Raw genomic sequence first — 16,322 nt, forward strand, 5'->3', positions numbered from 1 at the left:
AATTATTTATAACTGTTTCTCAGAGTCCTTATGAATACTAGGGTTGTAAAGGTGTGGAAGAAACTAGGCCAAATGAAGCTGCATATAGATTAATTAACCTAGATTCAGGAAATACACGAAGATGTATCATTGCCTGGTGTTGTGTGTGGGATGTTCTTGATCATTTAATAGAGACATGGTGGTTTTCAGAATTAAGCTTTAGGAGTCAGTATTATCAGATATGTGCCCCAAATTAGGTGTAGATGATAGGATGCTTTAAGGCATTGCCTATGTCCCCACTTTGTGTCTGATAGAAAGGGTGACTGGGATTATGGAAGATACGGAAAGGATAGTGAACTTTGATATACCTTGGTACTTGTCATGGCTTTGAAGGAGGCCAACCAAAACCTTTTTAAAGGGTTAGTTGTCCAATATCAGTGAAGTATGTGGAGTGAAGATCAGGAGGAGTAAGCTTTCCCTGAAAGATTTTTGCTCTCACTACAGGCATTGTTATACTAAATTCAGGGACTACAACATTTTTAGACTTTAATAGATAAAATGAGTGACTTATAAACAACTATGTCCAAATTTCCAAGCTTTTCTTGATTTAATTCAAAGTTATCAAATGCAGGAATGTGGGTTAGGGTTCTTACTGGAGGGTTGGAAGCCCTGGACAGACCCATACACTGAAGGAGGTGAAGGTCCACTAGTCCACAGACTCGAGGTCCACATAACAACATGCTGCGGTGAGTCAGTTGCTCCTCTAGGAGAAAAAAGCTTTACCTCGATGGTATTTTTCTGGCTGTCACACACATCCAGTTGAAGGGCAAGTTGTCATGAATGTTCATCTGCAGAGCACTACTGGTTGCCTCAGAACCTCCAGCAGAGGAATGACCTGGGTCTATTGTTTCATCTCTACTCCATCATGGACTCTGGGATACTTGGCAGCATCTCAGTATCTTGCTTCCCTTCTGTGTCTCTTCACTTCCTTTTGACTGTGATGAATGTGTTTCAGGTACAGCCTGTAATAAGAATGAAGAGATCTACAGCTCACCCTCTGCCAAGTGAACAGGGGATTATTATAAACACTAATTATTAAGACTCATTTGACTGTCTGCTGCCTTCACTACCTGCAACCCACCCTACTCTACCCAATCCAAGGAAAGAAAGAAAGAGAAGAAGGAAGAAAAAAAATAAGGAACAAAGAAGCAGAGAAAGAGACTTGCATAGTTTACATATGAATCTATACAAAAACATTTTAATAAAATATTTAATTTCACCACACAGAAAACTAGAACTGTCAAGCAATTTACTGCTAGACTTTGTGAAGAGTAAATCTGTGAAGACTTTTATTCATAATGCCAATGGAAATAGATTGAGAAAACGATCACTGATTTATGTAAGCTGGGATTCCAAGCAAATATGCTGGTCTGAAAGAAATCAGGATGATTATTGCTGCCTTATTGATTGTCAGAACTCTAATTTGGGAACACGGGATCCACTTAAAACCTGGACTACTCTCTCACTGTTTGGAGCAACTTGCACCAACATCTAGGGATTAATTGGCTGTGAAAATAAAGTCACCTAATGGGAATTTGTTACAACATAATCACATAAGTTTACTGCAAAACCCACGAGACCCCTGCAACCCCAAATCCTGAAGCCTCGTCAGGCTCCTTACCATTATTTCCCTCCTCTTATAAACATTTCCAGCATTTTTGTGCTTCCAAACCCCACAAAATAGAAAATTGTCCCACAATTGCAGTTGCTAATTAATTGTTGATGGCAAAGTGAAAGCCATTGAAAAATAGAGTGAGTGAATACTCAGGATATTTGGCTGTAAGACCATCATGGTATCTCAAATAATGGGGATTTATTATTAAGTTACTGATGTGGCAGTAATGGAGATGGGGTTTTACAAAGTGTGTGAAGAGCTAGGTCATTCCAAAGGAACAGGGGCCATGCTTACAGACACAATTTAGAGGCTACACTAGAAGGAAGAGTCATTCAAGATTCAAGGCTTCTCTGTGGAACCAGGCTTTATGGGGCCTGCTCAGGCCTTCAATTCTCTGCTGGGTTCCCTCTGATTTTGTGACTTCTGCTTAACTATCATCCTCTACTCACAGCTTCACTCTATGGTATACTTTTTGTTGACTCAAAGTTTCTGCTTACTTGTAATTTGGCTCCTCTATGGTTCCTCCGCTTCATGTCTGCTTTTGCTGTTTTTTTTTTTTGTCTTTTGTTTTTTTTTTTTTTAATTTCCTGCTCCTGATTAGAGTCCTCTGTCTTTCACACTAATATTTCTGCCATATTAAAGGAAGATACTTTGGGCAAGACAATTACCATGATTCCTGTTGAGCAGAATGTTTCTTTTGGTTTGTTTTTGTTTTGATAACAAATGGTTTTTTAAAAATTGTGGTAACATTTATATAAAGTAAAACTGATCTTTTTAGCCTTTTTAAAGTGTATAATTCATTGACATTTAATGCATTCACAGTTGTTGTACAAACATTACCACTATCTAGTTTTAGAGCATTTTCATCACCACAAATGGAAACCCCATACCCATTAATCAATGACTCCTCATTTTTTCCTTCCCCAAGCCACTGGCAATCACTAGTCTTTTCCTTCTCTGTGGATTTGCCTATTCTGGACATTTTATATAAATGGAATCATACGACATGAACTTTTGTGTCTGGTTTCTTTCACTTCACATAATGTTTACAGGTTCATCCATGGAGCATGTGTCAGTACTTCATTTCTTTTTTATAGCTAAATAGTATTCCATTGTATGGATATTTTGTGGCCATTTATTGTTTTGTGGATGTTTGCATTATTTCCACCTTTTGGTTGCTGTGAATAATGCTGCTATAAAGATTCGTGTATAAGTTCCTGTTTGAACACCTGTTTTAAGTTCTTTCAGGTATATACCTAGGTGTAAAGTTGCAAGGTCATATGGTAGTTTTGTGTTTAACTTATTGAGGAACTGCTGAACTGCTTTTCAAAGTAACAGTACCATTCTACATTCCCATTAGCAATACATGAGAGTTCTAATTTCTCCATATCCTAACTAGCACTTGTTACTTCCCATTGCTTTTTTGAAAAGAGCCTTCTTAGTGTGAAGTGGTATCACCAAGTACTTTTTCTAAAGCTTAATTTAATTTTTAAAAATTGATATTCAATAATTGTACATATTTGTGTAGTACATAGTGCTGTTTTGATACATACAATGTATAGTGATCAGATGGGGGTAATTAGCATATTAATTCTTTTTGCTGAGAACATTCAATAACTATAGTCATCCTACAGTGGTATAGAACACTAGCACTTATTTCTCCTATTTAGTTGTAATTTTGTATCCTTTAACAAATCTCTCCTTATTCCCCCATTTTCTCTACTCCTTTCAGTATCTGTTATCCTCTGTTCTACTTTTAACAGCTGTTTTCAGCATCTACATATGAGTGAGAATATGCAGTGTTTAACTTTCCTTTTGTGGTTAATTTCACTTAGCATAATGTCACCTAGCTCCATCCATATTGCTGTGAATGACAGTATTTATTAATTTTTTATGGCTGAATAGTATTCCATTGTGCATATACACAGCATTTTCTTTATCCATTCATCTCTTGTTGGACACCTAAGTTGATTCCATAGCTTGGCTATTGTGAATAGGGCTGCGATAAACATGGAGGTACAGATATCTCTTTGATATACTAATTTCCTTTTCTTTAGATATATATACCCTGCAGTAGGATTGCTGGATCATATGCTAGTTCTATTGGTAGTTGTTTTTTTTTTTTTTATTATACTTTAGGTTTTAGGGTACATGTGCACAATGTGCAGGTTTGTTACATATGTATCCATGTGCCAAGTTGATTTCCTGCACCCATTAACTCGTCATTTAGCATTAGGTATATCTCCTAATGCTGTCTCTCCCCTCCCCCCACCCCACAACAGTCCCTGGAGTGTGATGTTCCCCTTCCTGTGTCCATGAGTTCTCATTGTTCAATTCCCACCTATGAGTGAGAACATGCGGTGTTTGGTTTTTTGTCCTTGCGATAGTTTACTGAGAATGGTGTTTTCCAGTTTCATCCATGTCCCTACAAAGGAAACGAACTCATCATTTTTTATGGCTGCATAGTATTCCATGGTGTATATGTGCCACATTTTCTTAATCCAGTCTATTGTTGTTGGACATTTGGGTTGGTTCCAAGTCTTTGCTATTGTGAATAGTGCCGCAATAAACATACGTGTGCATGTGTCTTTATAGCAGCATGATTTATAGTCCTTTGGGTATATACCCAGTAATGGGATGGCTGGGTCAAATGGTATTTCTAGTTCTAGATCCCTGAAGAATCGCCACACTGACTTCCACAATGGTTGAACTAGTTTAGAGTCCCACTATTGGTAGTTTTTTGAAGAACCTCTATACTGTTCTCGATATTGGCTGTACTAGCTTACATTCCCACCAACAGTGTATGAGTTCCTTTTTATCCACATCCTTACCAGCATTTGTTATTGTTTGTCTTTTTGATAATAACCATCCTAACTAGGGTGAAATGATATCTGTTGGCCATTGGTATGTCTTCTTTTGAGAAACGTCTGTTCAGATCATTTGTCCATTTTTTAATTGGATTTTTGTTTTTTTTTTTTTTTTTGCTGTTGAGATGTTTGAGCTCCTTGCATATTCTGGATGTTAATCCCCTGTTGAACGAATAGTTTGCAAATATTTGCTTCCATTCTGTAGGTTGTCTTTTCACTTTGTTGGTTGTTTGCTTTGATGTGCAGATGTTTTGTAGTTCTTATATAATCTCATTTATTTCTGTTTGTTTGTTTGTTTTGCTTTTGTAGCCTGTGCTTTTGAGGTCTTATTCATAAAAATCTCTTCCCAGACCAATGTCCTAAAACACTTTCCCTATGTTTTCTTTTTAATTATTTCATAGTTCCTGGTCTTACATTTAGGTCTTTGATCCATTTTGAGTTGATTTGTGTATGGAGTGACAAATGGGGTCTAATTTCTGCTTAGATTAAAAAAAAAAACCCAGAGTTGTCTTCGATTTTCTTTTGATTCCATACAGCTGCATCACCACAAATGGCCCTACTTTGAATATATACCTGGAATTTGACCAGCTCTCCTCACCTCCACTGCTTCCACTTTGGTCCAAGTCACCATCATCTCTTGCTCCTCTACAGTTGTTTCTCTATCCTGTCACTCCACTGCTGACAGCTGCCTATTAGCTTTCAGTCTCACTAAGAATAAACATTCCAGATTCCAAATCATAAAAGTCCCTGATTGGATGCCAACCCTTTCTATGATGTAATCTCCTCTCTTTCTCTAACTTCTTTCCACCCAGGCAGAGTACTCTGGATTTTACTTAGGCATAAACTTTTCCTCCGTCTATGGTTTACTTTTGTTTTTCTCTTTTCCTGGAACACTTGTCTTCTCCCATCAGCTTCCTTTCTTATTATTCAGGTCCCTGTTCAAATATTATTCCTCAAGGTGGCCTTCTTCAACTGCCTTAGATAAATTTTCCTTTCCCAACCTCATTCTCCTTTCTTATTTTAATTCATAACACTTATTACTATTTATTTATTTGCTTAAATAGCTATTGTCTATTTCTCCCACTAGAGTATAAGCAAGATGATGTCAGATTCTTTGTTGTATTTATCTCAGCTTTCCCAGTGATTATCGTAGCATCTGACATATAGTAGCTATTCAATACGTATTTATTGCATGAATGAATGAATAAAAAAAAATCCCATCTTCTGTGGTGTTCTTAGTAGAGTCTACAGCATGAAGAGGGGCTGGGCAGGCAAAATTAATAACAATTTATAAGTTCAAAATATTTTTGCCTCATTCATCTTCAGGAAACGACTTTATTATCTCATTTATTTTCTGCTGCTTATTGAAAAAAATTGGATTATTTGTTTTTCTATTCATTTTGCTGTCCTTATGCAATTTTTTTTGGTACAGCTAAACAGACCACAGTTTCAGTTTCAGCCACTTTTGGATGAAGGCAACCTTGTTTTCAAGGATGTTTTGCTCAGTCCTTAACTTTTTCAGAAGAATGGTATAACACACACGTAATTCATATGAGGCTATATTTTTTCCTGATGGGTTTACTAGTTTTAATAAATTGTAAGTGCTATGAATCTAGCTCTCACCTTTTAATTTCATTCTTGATACTATGAATTTTATCATCAGAAAGCATATTCATTTCTTCCGTAACCTTTTCTTCTTCATGTTAAATGAGTTCTGTTTGTGTAGTACTGCTTTATGGTGGGTGATCCTCAAAAGAGAAAACTCTCTTATCAGTCATAATTGAATAAACATTTTCAAATTTGACAGAATATGTTCTGGCATAGTTATGACCAAATCACAATTGGCCATTTGTTTTTTCTTGGCCAAAGCTCTGATGCCAATGAACTAGGTAAAAGAAATTTTACGAGCATAGGCCTTGGAATTGGTCAACATGGGGTCAAATCTCAGTTTTGCCCCTTATATCTATAATGAACAAGTTACTTCTTTGAATTTCAGTTTCTTTCTTTGTAAAATGGCTAATACAGTGCAAGGCTTCAGTGTCATGAACATGAGCAATGATGCATGCAAAACACCTGGCAGACTCTAGCTGGTAAAGATGGCTGGATAACTGATGTTATTGTTTAGCCATATTTCTTGAAGGTTTTAATTCATAACCATAGGTTCCATATAAAAATGGAAAATACCTAGTCATTATAATTTTCTTTTTAAAACTAGCATTGTTTTATTTGTTAAATCAAGAAAGTATAATCTGGTTGACTATTTCCCCCTGTCCCTCTCTTAGAAATTGCCTACTGTCTTTTTGGATAGTATTTCTACTGTTTGAAAATGTAACTTAGCAGAGTAAAAGTTGAGGGCTTTTGGTTGAGACAGATGGAAGATAAAGAGCGCAGGTATGGAGGTAAGACAGATTATGTAACCTAGTGTGACTAGATCTCAGGTTCCCTTGGGTATGTGGTAGGATATGTGGCTGGTTGCAAGATTTGCAAGGCCAGATCTCATTGGGACTACAGGCGCCCGCCAACACGCCCAGCTAATTTTTTTGTATTTTTAGTAGAGATGGGGCTTCACCCAGTTAGCCAGGATGGTCTCAATCTCCTGACCTCGTGATCTGCCCGCCTGAGCCTCCCAAAGTGCTGGGATTACAGGCGTGAGCCACCGCACCTGGCCCTACTAACAATATTTTTTCTTGGAAAAAATATTTTTGTGGATATGTTAGATAATACAATGAAAAAGAATTATCTGAGAAGAAGAAAATACATTAAATGTCAGCAATTGTTGTCTTTGAATAGAAGGATTATGAGGGTGATTTTAATTTTCTCTCTACTTTTCAGAAGTTTCCAAATATTCTAAAATGAGCATATATTACTTTTACAATCAGAAGAAGTCAAAATGCACAATGAAAAGAAGATATCACATTTCATTTTATTGTGGGAAAGTTGAAGAAGCAGGACATCTTCTAATTTTCTTGGCAAAACACCACATACTCATGAAAAATTGCTTTTGGTGAGAATAACCAGGGGACATACAAACTCTGTCTCAGAATATAGTCCTTTCTGAAATACACCAGGGGACAGGGGCAACCAGGGTAATACTCGTTCCTGGCCCTTAGCTCGTGGGTTCATTTCTATCACTGCTGCTTGTGAGTCCCTCTGCTGTTGCAACTGTGCTTCGCAATCCCCAAGGTGGGAAAAGCACAGGGAACTGAGGCTCCTTGAGATGGTTAATTATAGATGTCAACTTCGTAGGCTATGGTGCTCAGTTGTTTCTTCAAACACTAATTTAGGGGTTGCCATGAAGGTGTTTTGTCTGATATGATTAACATTTACAATCAGTTTACTTCCAATAAAGGAGATTATTCTCCATAATGTGGTAGGCCTCATTTAATCAATTCAAAGCCTCAAGAGGTTTTCCATAGAAATTCCACCTTAGTTTCCAGCCAGCTGTCCTGCCCTACACACTTGCCTGCTCCCATTGTCAAGTGAGCCAGTTCCTTAAAATCTCTCTCTCTCTCTCTCTCTCTACACATATGTTACCTACTTACATATATATGACATATATTAACATGCATATAAAAATATAAAGACCCTTACTGAAACATACCTCTAAGCTCATTTTTTCCTGGAGCCCACACAATGACCAGAGAGATGTTACTGACGTAGGAGTTTTCTCGGCCACTTTGCCAACCAGGGACCTCCATGGCCAGTAACACCCCTCTGCCTGGGCCTTGCTTAGCCCCCAGCCTGCCACTGGAGGTGCCCCACCCACTCATCCCACTTGTCCTATAGCTTGTATCTGCATTCTGTGGTTCCTGAGCTCTTGTCTCCAGTGCAAGAAGAATGAGGATATACTGATAATTGAAAGGTGAGGATAGGCAAAGGAGGATAATTTTATTGAGTGATGGAACAGCTCTCAGTGGAGAGGGCATCTGGGAGGGTCCCCCACACCCACAGTCAGGTGATTTTTCTCCCATTGTGGTTGGGTCCAGGGCTTTTTATGGACTCAGAATGGGGAGTGCATGCTGATTGGTTTGTGAGTAGGCAAAAGAGGTTAAAGTGAAGACACTACTCTAAGGTGAGCACGACAGTGTAGAAAACCAATTAGGAATGGGTAGGTATATGTAAAATAGGTGAAGGGTAGGATCAATCAGAGGAAAGCACTGCCAAACGGGAAGACTGGTTCTCATTCCAATCTGTGGATTTACCTGAGACTTAGGTTTTAAACTGTCTTCAGCTTGAAGGTTAGGTTTCAGCTGGGACCCACCCCTATCTGCCTAGGCATTTGTCTGCTTCCTGCCTGTATCATTACTGTTCTTTCTCCCAGTCCTTCCTGTGTTCTGAGGAGCTAGTCTTCCAGAAACCAAACAGTCACATCTAACTGGAGCTCTCTCACACTCTTTTACTGACAGTCAGAGACTTCAGTTATACCTAGAGGATATGGGTTGAAACTTGACAAAGTGACTGAGTCTGTTGGAGGGAAATATTGGACTTTGGGCCCCTGAAAGGACATTGTTCTGCAAAGACACTTTCTTCCTCCCACCTTTCTATCCTCTCCCCTTCCTCATTCTCTAATTCCACATGTCTTCACAGGAGATTTTTGATCTGTCCTTTTGGCCTAGTCTTGTGAATTGAAGACTAGAGAGATTCAGGCTTTGATCAGATAATAAATGATGCCTCTCTGCATTTCATGTTTGCTGATTCTGAAGGCAAAGGGGTGACTAACTGTAGTGGTTTGGACTCCTCAATGTACAGGAGCAGGGGTTGTAGGTGTCTCCCTCCTCTTTTTTCTTTAGGTAAGAGAAGAAAACACATGTTACCACAGAGAACAATGTTGTTGGTTTTGTTTTTGTTTTTGCTCCAAAGGACTGTCTGGTCTTATATGAGGAAAGGATATTTCTTCTATTAGCATAACTTAGACTTTCCCCTTGTGAAATAATAACCCTAGACCTGTAGTATTCAGGGGCATGTGAAACTTTTCTGAGCTTGACTTTTTAATTTTTATTGGTTTGTTTGGGTTTTTATAATTGTGACAAAATATACATAACATCACATCTACTGTCTTAACAGTTTTTAAATGTAAAGTTCAGTAGTGTTAAGTACATCACATTGTTGAGCAACCAATCTCCAGAGCTGGCTCATTTTATCAATTGCTGTACTTATCATAAGCAGCTATGTTTAGTGATTTGGTCTCGGCAGTCCCTGCTGTAATTGAATTCTCCTTGATGCCTTGGAGGGTGGGTTTTTTCTATTCATTTAGCATTGTAGTAGTTTTCCATGGCTGCTGCAACAAATTATCACAAGTTCAGTTACGTAAAACAACAGTTTATTAGTTCTGGAGGTCAGAAGTCCAGCACATGTCTCACTGGGCTAAAATCAAGGCCCTGGCAGGGCTGTGTTTCTTTCTGGAGACCCTAGGAGAGAACCATTTTCTTTCCTTTTCCAGCGTTGAGAGACCACCTGTGTTCCTGGATTTGTGCTCTTTTCCTCCTCTAAAACCAACCATTTAGCATTTCTCTGACTTTTTATTTTTAATCACACTTCTTTCTCTGACTCTCCTTGGCCTCTCTTTTTCGCTTTTAAGGCCTCTCATGGTTATGTCATCCTCAGATAATCCAGGATACTCTCTCTATTTTAAGATAAGCTGATTAGCAACCTTAATTCCATCTGCAATCTTTTTTTTTTCCACTTTTTATTTTAAGTTCAGGGGTACATGTGCAGGATGTGCAGGTTTGTTACATAGGTAAACATATATCATGGGGGTTTGTTTTACCAATTATTTTGTCATGAAGATATTAAGCCTAGTATCCATTAGTTATTTTTCCTGATCCTCTCTCTCATCCTACTCTCCACCCTCTGATAGGCCCAAGTGTGTGTTGTTCCCCTCTATGTGTCCATGTGTTCTTATCATTTAGCTTCCACTTACAAGTGAGAACATGTGGTATCTGGTTTTCTGTTCCCGTGTTAGTTTGCTAAGGATAATGGCCTGCAGCTACATCCACGTCCTTGCAAAGGACATGATCTCATTCATTTTTATGGTTGCATATTATTCCATGGTGTATGGAATACATGTACCATGTTTTGTTTATCCAGTCTACTACTGATGGGTATTTGGGTTGATTCCATGTCTTTGCTATTGTGAATAGTGCTGCAATGAACGTATGTGTACATGTGTTTTTATAATAGAATGATTTATATTCCTTTGGGTACATATCCAGTAATAGCATTGCTGGGTCAAATGGTATTTACGACTTTAGGTCTTTGAAGAATCGCCACACTATCCCACACTGGTTTAACTCATTTGCACTCCCACCAATAGTGTATAAGTGTTCTTTTTTCTCCACAACCTATTTTTGACTTTTTAATAGTAGCCATTCTGAATGATGTGAGATGGTATCTTGTAGTTTTGATTTGCATTTCTCTAATGATCAGCAGTGTTGAGCTTTTTTTTTTTTTAATATGTTTGTTGGCCACATATATGTCTTCATTTGAAAAGTGTCTGTTCATGTCCTTTGCCCACTTTTTAATGAGGTTTTTTTTTTCTTGTAATTTTTTTTTAAGTTCCTTATAAGAACTGGGTATTAGACCTTTGTCAGATGCATAGTTTTCAAAAATTTTCTCCTGTTTTGTAGGTTGTTTACTCTGTTGATAGTTTCCTTTGCTATGCAGAAGCTCTTTAGTTTAATTAGATCCCATTTGTCAACTTTTTCCTTTTGTTGCAATTGCTTTTGGTGTCTTTAGTCATGAAATCTTTTCCCATGCCCATGACCTGAATGGTATTGCCTTGGTTGTCTTCCAAAGTTTTTGTAGTTTTGGGTTTTACATTTAAGTCTTTAATCCACCTCAAGTTAATTTTTGTATATGGTGTAAGGAAGGAGTCCAATTTTAATCTTCTGCATACAGCTAGCCAGTTATCCTAGCACCATTTATTGAATAGGGAATCCTTTCCCCATTGCTTGTTTTTGTCAGGTTTGTTGAAAATCAGATAGTTGTAGATGTGCGATCTTATTTTTGGGTTCTCTAATCTGTTCCATTGGTCTATGTGTCTGTTTTTGTGTCTGTTTAGTAACCAAAACCATGCTGTTTTGGTTACTGTAGCCTGTAGTATAGTTTGAAGTCAGATATTGTGATGTCTCCAGCTTTGTTCTTTTTGCTTAGGATTATTTTGGCTATTTGAGCTCTTTTTGGTTCCATATGAATTTTAAAGTAGTTTTGTCTAGTTCTATGAAGAGTGTCAATGGTAGTTTAATGGAAATAGTGTTGAATTTATAAATTGCTTTGGGAAGTATGACCATTTTAACAATATTGAGTCTTCCTATCCATAAGCATGGAATGTTTCTCCATTTGGTTGTGTCATCTCTGATTTTTTGAGCAGTGGTTTGTAGTTCTCCTTGTAGAAATCTTTCACTTCCCATTTTAATCATATCCCTAGGTATTTTATTCTTTTTGTGGCAATTGTGAATGGGACTTTGTTTGTGATTTGGGTCTTGGCTTGACTGTTGTTGGTGTTTAGAAACGCTAGAGATTTTGGCATATTGATTATGTATTCTGAGACTGCTAAAGTTGCTTCTGAAGAAGGTTTTGGGCTGAGACAATGGGGTTTTCTATGTATAGGGTCGTGTCATCTTCAAACAGTGACAGTTTGACTCCTTCTCATCCTGTTTGAATGCCCTTTATTTATTTCTCTTGCCTGATTGCTCTGGCCAGAAATTTCAACAATATACATTGAATAGGAATGGTAAGAAAGGGCATCCTTGTCTTGTGCTGGTTTTCAAGCGGAATGCTTCCAGCTTTTGCTCATTCAGTATGATATTGACTATGGGTTTGTTATAGATGGCTCTTATTATTTTGAGGTTTGTTCCTTCAATACCTAGTTTATTGAGTTTTTAACATGAAAGGATGTTAAATTTTATTGAAAGCCCTTTCTGCATCTATTGAGTTAATCATGTGGTTTCTGTCTTTAGTTTTGTATCTGATGAATCAGATTTATTTATCTGCTTACGTTGAACCAACCTTGCATTCGGGGTTGGAGCTTACTTGATCGTGGGTTTTAAGCTGTTTTGTTTGCATGAGTATAAATCTAACTTTATAAAAACTATAAATGGAATTTACAATCATGGTAAAGTGTGACATTGCTACTTAGAAAACATCTTAGATTGTATCCAGTTGAAGTATGGAAAATTCCAGTTTCTTATTTTGGGGGAAATGAAATGCCTCATAAATAATACTCTAGGAAGGACAAGAAACTCACCTACAAATTTTTTTCTTCTGTACATTTTTCTAACACTTGAAAAAATGCTGACATTTTATGACTATGAAATTGATGGAAAGTGAATAAAGAACTCTAAAAAAGAATAGCATATCATTATACATTCAAAATTGGTCTTCATTTTAAGAGTAGAAAACTGGGTAGGGATCTGAATCACAGCTATTTGAAATGAGATACGTGATATGTATTGTCTAAGAATACTTATGTCAGAGAGCCATAATTTTATAAATTTCTTAAAAGGAAAGAATTTTGTTTTACTGTATCCAAGAGGGCAGAAAAGAAACATCAATATACCACATGAATTCTAAGCTACAGAATAATGAACTATCTTTTGTATTTAAAGACGATACGGTCAAGTCACCGTTGGCAGAAAAGATATTCTAAGCTAATAAAATCTGAACCTCCATCTCTCCCTCAAGCTGTCCTACCAGAACTAAAGTTCAATAAGTCAATCAGACAATATTGCCGAGGGCCCTCAATGTGCAAGGTACTTTCATTTGTTCAGAGAAGCAAAGAAAAAGTTGTCTTTTTGAAAGAAACTTGCTAAAATAATTCTGTGCCATATACTGAAAGAATGGTATAAGTGGAAAGAGTATCTTCTGGTTTAGTTTAGTAGTTATTCCGAGGTATGCCACAAAAATTGGCATACTCATAAAACTCTTACCTTAGGCACTGGAGTCATCAAATGGAGACCTGGAGCTTATACTGCAAAGGAAATGATCACCTATAGCCCAAGTATGTGTGGAAAAAGTGAAATGAGTTAGATTTCCACATCTAACCAACATCAAATTTAACATCTCTTGGATCTGACATGTGTCACAGGCCTTCAAAGTGCAGGTTGACTTGCCTAACTGATTTATACATTATGAAAAGAAGCCAAACACTTAGAAATACTCTATTAGACACTGCTAATTAAAAATCTCAATGTGCCTCATTTAAAAAAGTACTTGCTGAGATTCTTTTGAAGTGTGATTATTATTATTCATTCAAAACCCCTCTTAAGTTTTTATGAATGCATAAAATGATTTATCAGCCTTGTCCATGGGCTGCTCCAGATGTTGCTTTCCAGGCTGTAATTTTTATGAGTCTACTTTATAGGTCAAAGAGCTGTGAGTCAGGGTGACTGCTTATAGCCTACAGCCTGGAGAGGTGATACTCAATCATTTAGGAGACAGGAAAGCAATGAAATGACCATTTAAAATTTTTACATTTTAAAGACTATGTGAGATGTAAATATAGGCAACAACAAACCTAAGTCACAAGTCAATTGGAGATACATTGACTTAAGTTTTTTAGCTCTTTTTTTTTTTTTTTTAAAAACAAAACAAAACAAAACAAAATCTAAACCCAGTGGAGGTAGTAGCAGTGTCTCATAAACTTCAATGTAAGGTTCCACTGCATCTTCTTATTACCACCTCTATCTTTAATCCTGAGGCTTTGATGCCCAGGGAATGTGACATGCTGAGCAGTCTAAACAAAGGAATAAAGCTGACCTGGATTCTTTTTGAATCCATTAATTAACTGATTTATTTATGCAGGAACATTAATAGGGCAGTTACGGGGCACTGTTGGTATATAAAGATGCCTGGGACACAGCCCTGCCCTCCAGTGGCAAATAATTCCTTTGTAAGGAATAAGAGATAAGGAGGGACCAAAATGAAGGTAAAGAAAAGTGGCAGGAGAGTACCAAAGAAAGATGAGTGGAGCTTTTTGAAAGACCATCAGGATAACTGGATTCACTGAAAAAAAAGCAGGATAGGGTAGAGGTGAAGCCTGGAATTTGGAGTCAGATAGACCTGGGTTTGAATTTTGCTTCTATAAACTTCCAATATCTGTGACCTTGCTCAGGTTATTAGCCCCCAAGCCTTTGTTCCTGGACGTAATGGTAATGGCCTTATGAAGCCTCTATGAAGTTCTTCATAGAGGATCAATAATGTTATTCTAAAGAACTGCAAATCTTGGCACATAAAGAGTGATTAGCAAGAGGCAGCTGTTATTTTTATTGTTGTTTTTATATAAGACTGCTCAGAGGTTTGGAATATTTCTTGCATGGGGCAGAGAATTGGATTCATAAAATTTCTCTTGCCAGTAATATGATAGATATCCCCACACAAGCTCATGAAAACATGCTGTGATGTTTTCAGGAATTTTGCAAGCTGTTTGTTAAACATAGCTGTCCTTGAAATCGGCCATGGTGGGAATATTTACACTATGAAAACCAGCAAATGCTGCAAATCTGAGCTCCCTGGTGCCCACTTGATTTACCAGCACATCATTGCAAGCAAATTTCAATCCTAGCAGACCTATGGGGCTCCAGGAGTGGAGGGGTGCAAGTATAGATTTGGAGTGGGGAGAGAGCCTCCCCATAATTCAGGGTTTTAAGTCCTGTCTTGAGGGAACATAACCAGGGTCAAAGGTGATGCCAGAATGAGAAGAAAAATGTGGTGGCGAATAAACTCTCTCTCTCTTTTTTAAAAAAAAATTCCTTAGAACTTGTAAACATGTTAAAACTCTCCTGTAATTTAAACATTTTATTTAAGCCTTTGAAAGCACTGTTTAAATGTCATATTTATAGGTGCATTCTGGAATTGAAAATTACAGCCCCAGAACGGCCCAAATGTTTGTTCCTTGATAGCAGCTGTTTTCAATATAATTGGAAGAAATGGAGCACACATGTAGTAATAATATTTATAAACACTTCTTTTTATGCTATCCAGATCTCCGCAGTGAATAACAGTGCTCCGGGTGCCCAAGTATACCCAAGTCAATCATTTCCCTCTTTTCTGAACTGTAACAGGAGGATCTTCAATAGTTATGAGGTATTTAAAATCCAGCCTGGTCCTTATTATGGAGAAAGTGTTCCTTGTACCTAACCTAATCAGTATTGCTTGAATTGAATCTCATTCCTTCTGTCTTTGCCTCCATTGGGGATGGAGAACTGCTGGTCAGTATTTCCCATTTATTCCATCATCAAAGCTGGTGATGCTGAATTTAAGCTCCTGTAAGCCCAGTTTATATTTAGTCTTTTAAAATTTCTCTCTGTAGTACTGTTTTATAAAATTTTCACATCTAGATTTTTTTTTCTGCATTCTTCTTTAAAGATTTTTTTTCTATCTCTGTTTCTTCCATGCCTGTTATGTCTCCAACTGCAAAAGCATTCTTTGTTCCACTAAGCCCCTTATTTAGGGCCACTGCTGCCTGTCTATTCAAGTAGTAGATCTCTATCTGATAAATACCCCACCCACCGATCCTTTTCTACCTCTAGATTATGCCTGTTTTGGAAGGAGCTCTATGCACCTCTGAGGTTAGGCACTCGGCAGTTTATTTTTAGCTCCTTCTTTTATTTGGCTTGCTAGGTTTTGCAGCTTGCTACTATTGCGTTCCAAACCTCAGTGACCAATGAGGTGTAAAGTCATCAAAAGTCTCTTAATTTTCTCCCTGAGTGAAGCTGGCATTCGAAAGTTTAGAGTTATTAATGGTTGTTTTGTCAACGATTAAACCACATTTGCTTGGCCTGGGAGACCTTTTTGGGACAGGG

General features: G+C 37.5%; 1 long non-coding RNA gene across 1 annotated transcript; it reads right to left on the bottom strand.

Moving 5' to 3' along the window:
• Positions 1 to 499: 499 nt before the first annotated feature.
• Positions 500 to 5,208, bottom strand: LOC131381772 (uncharacterized). Its single transcript, XR_009210705.1, has 2 exons — positions 5,095 to 5,208; positions 500 to 1,001 (listed from the first exon to the last, which is right to left on the bottom strand). It is a non-coding gene; the product is annotated as an uncharacterized LOC131381772 (long non-coding RNA).
• Positions 5,209 to 16,322: the final 11,114 nt, after the last annotated feature.

This window comes from Hylobates moloch, unplaced genomic scaffold (genome assembly GCF_009828535.3).
Source record: "Hylobates moloch isolate HMO894 unplaced genomic scaffold, HMol_V3 SCAFFOLD_2, whole genome shotgun sequence".
Taxonomy (NCBI): domain Eukaryota; kingdom Metazoa; phylum Chordata; class Mammalia; order Primates; family Hylobatidae; genus Hylobates; species Hylobates moloch.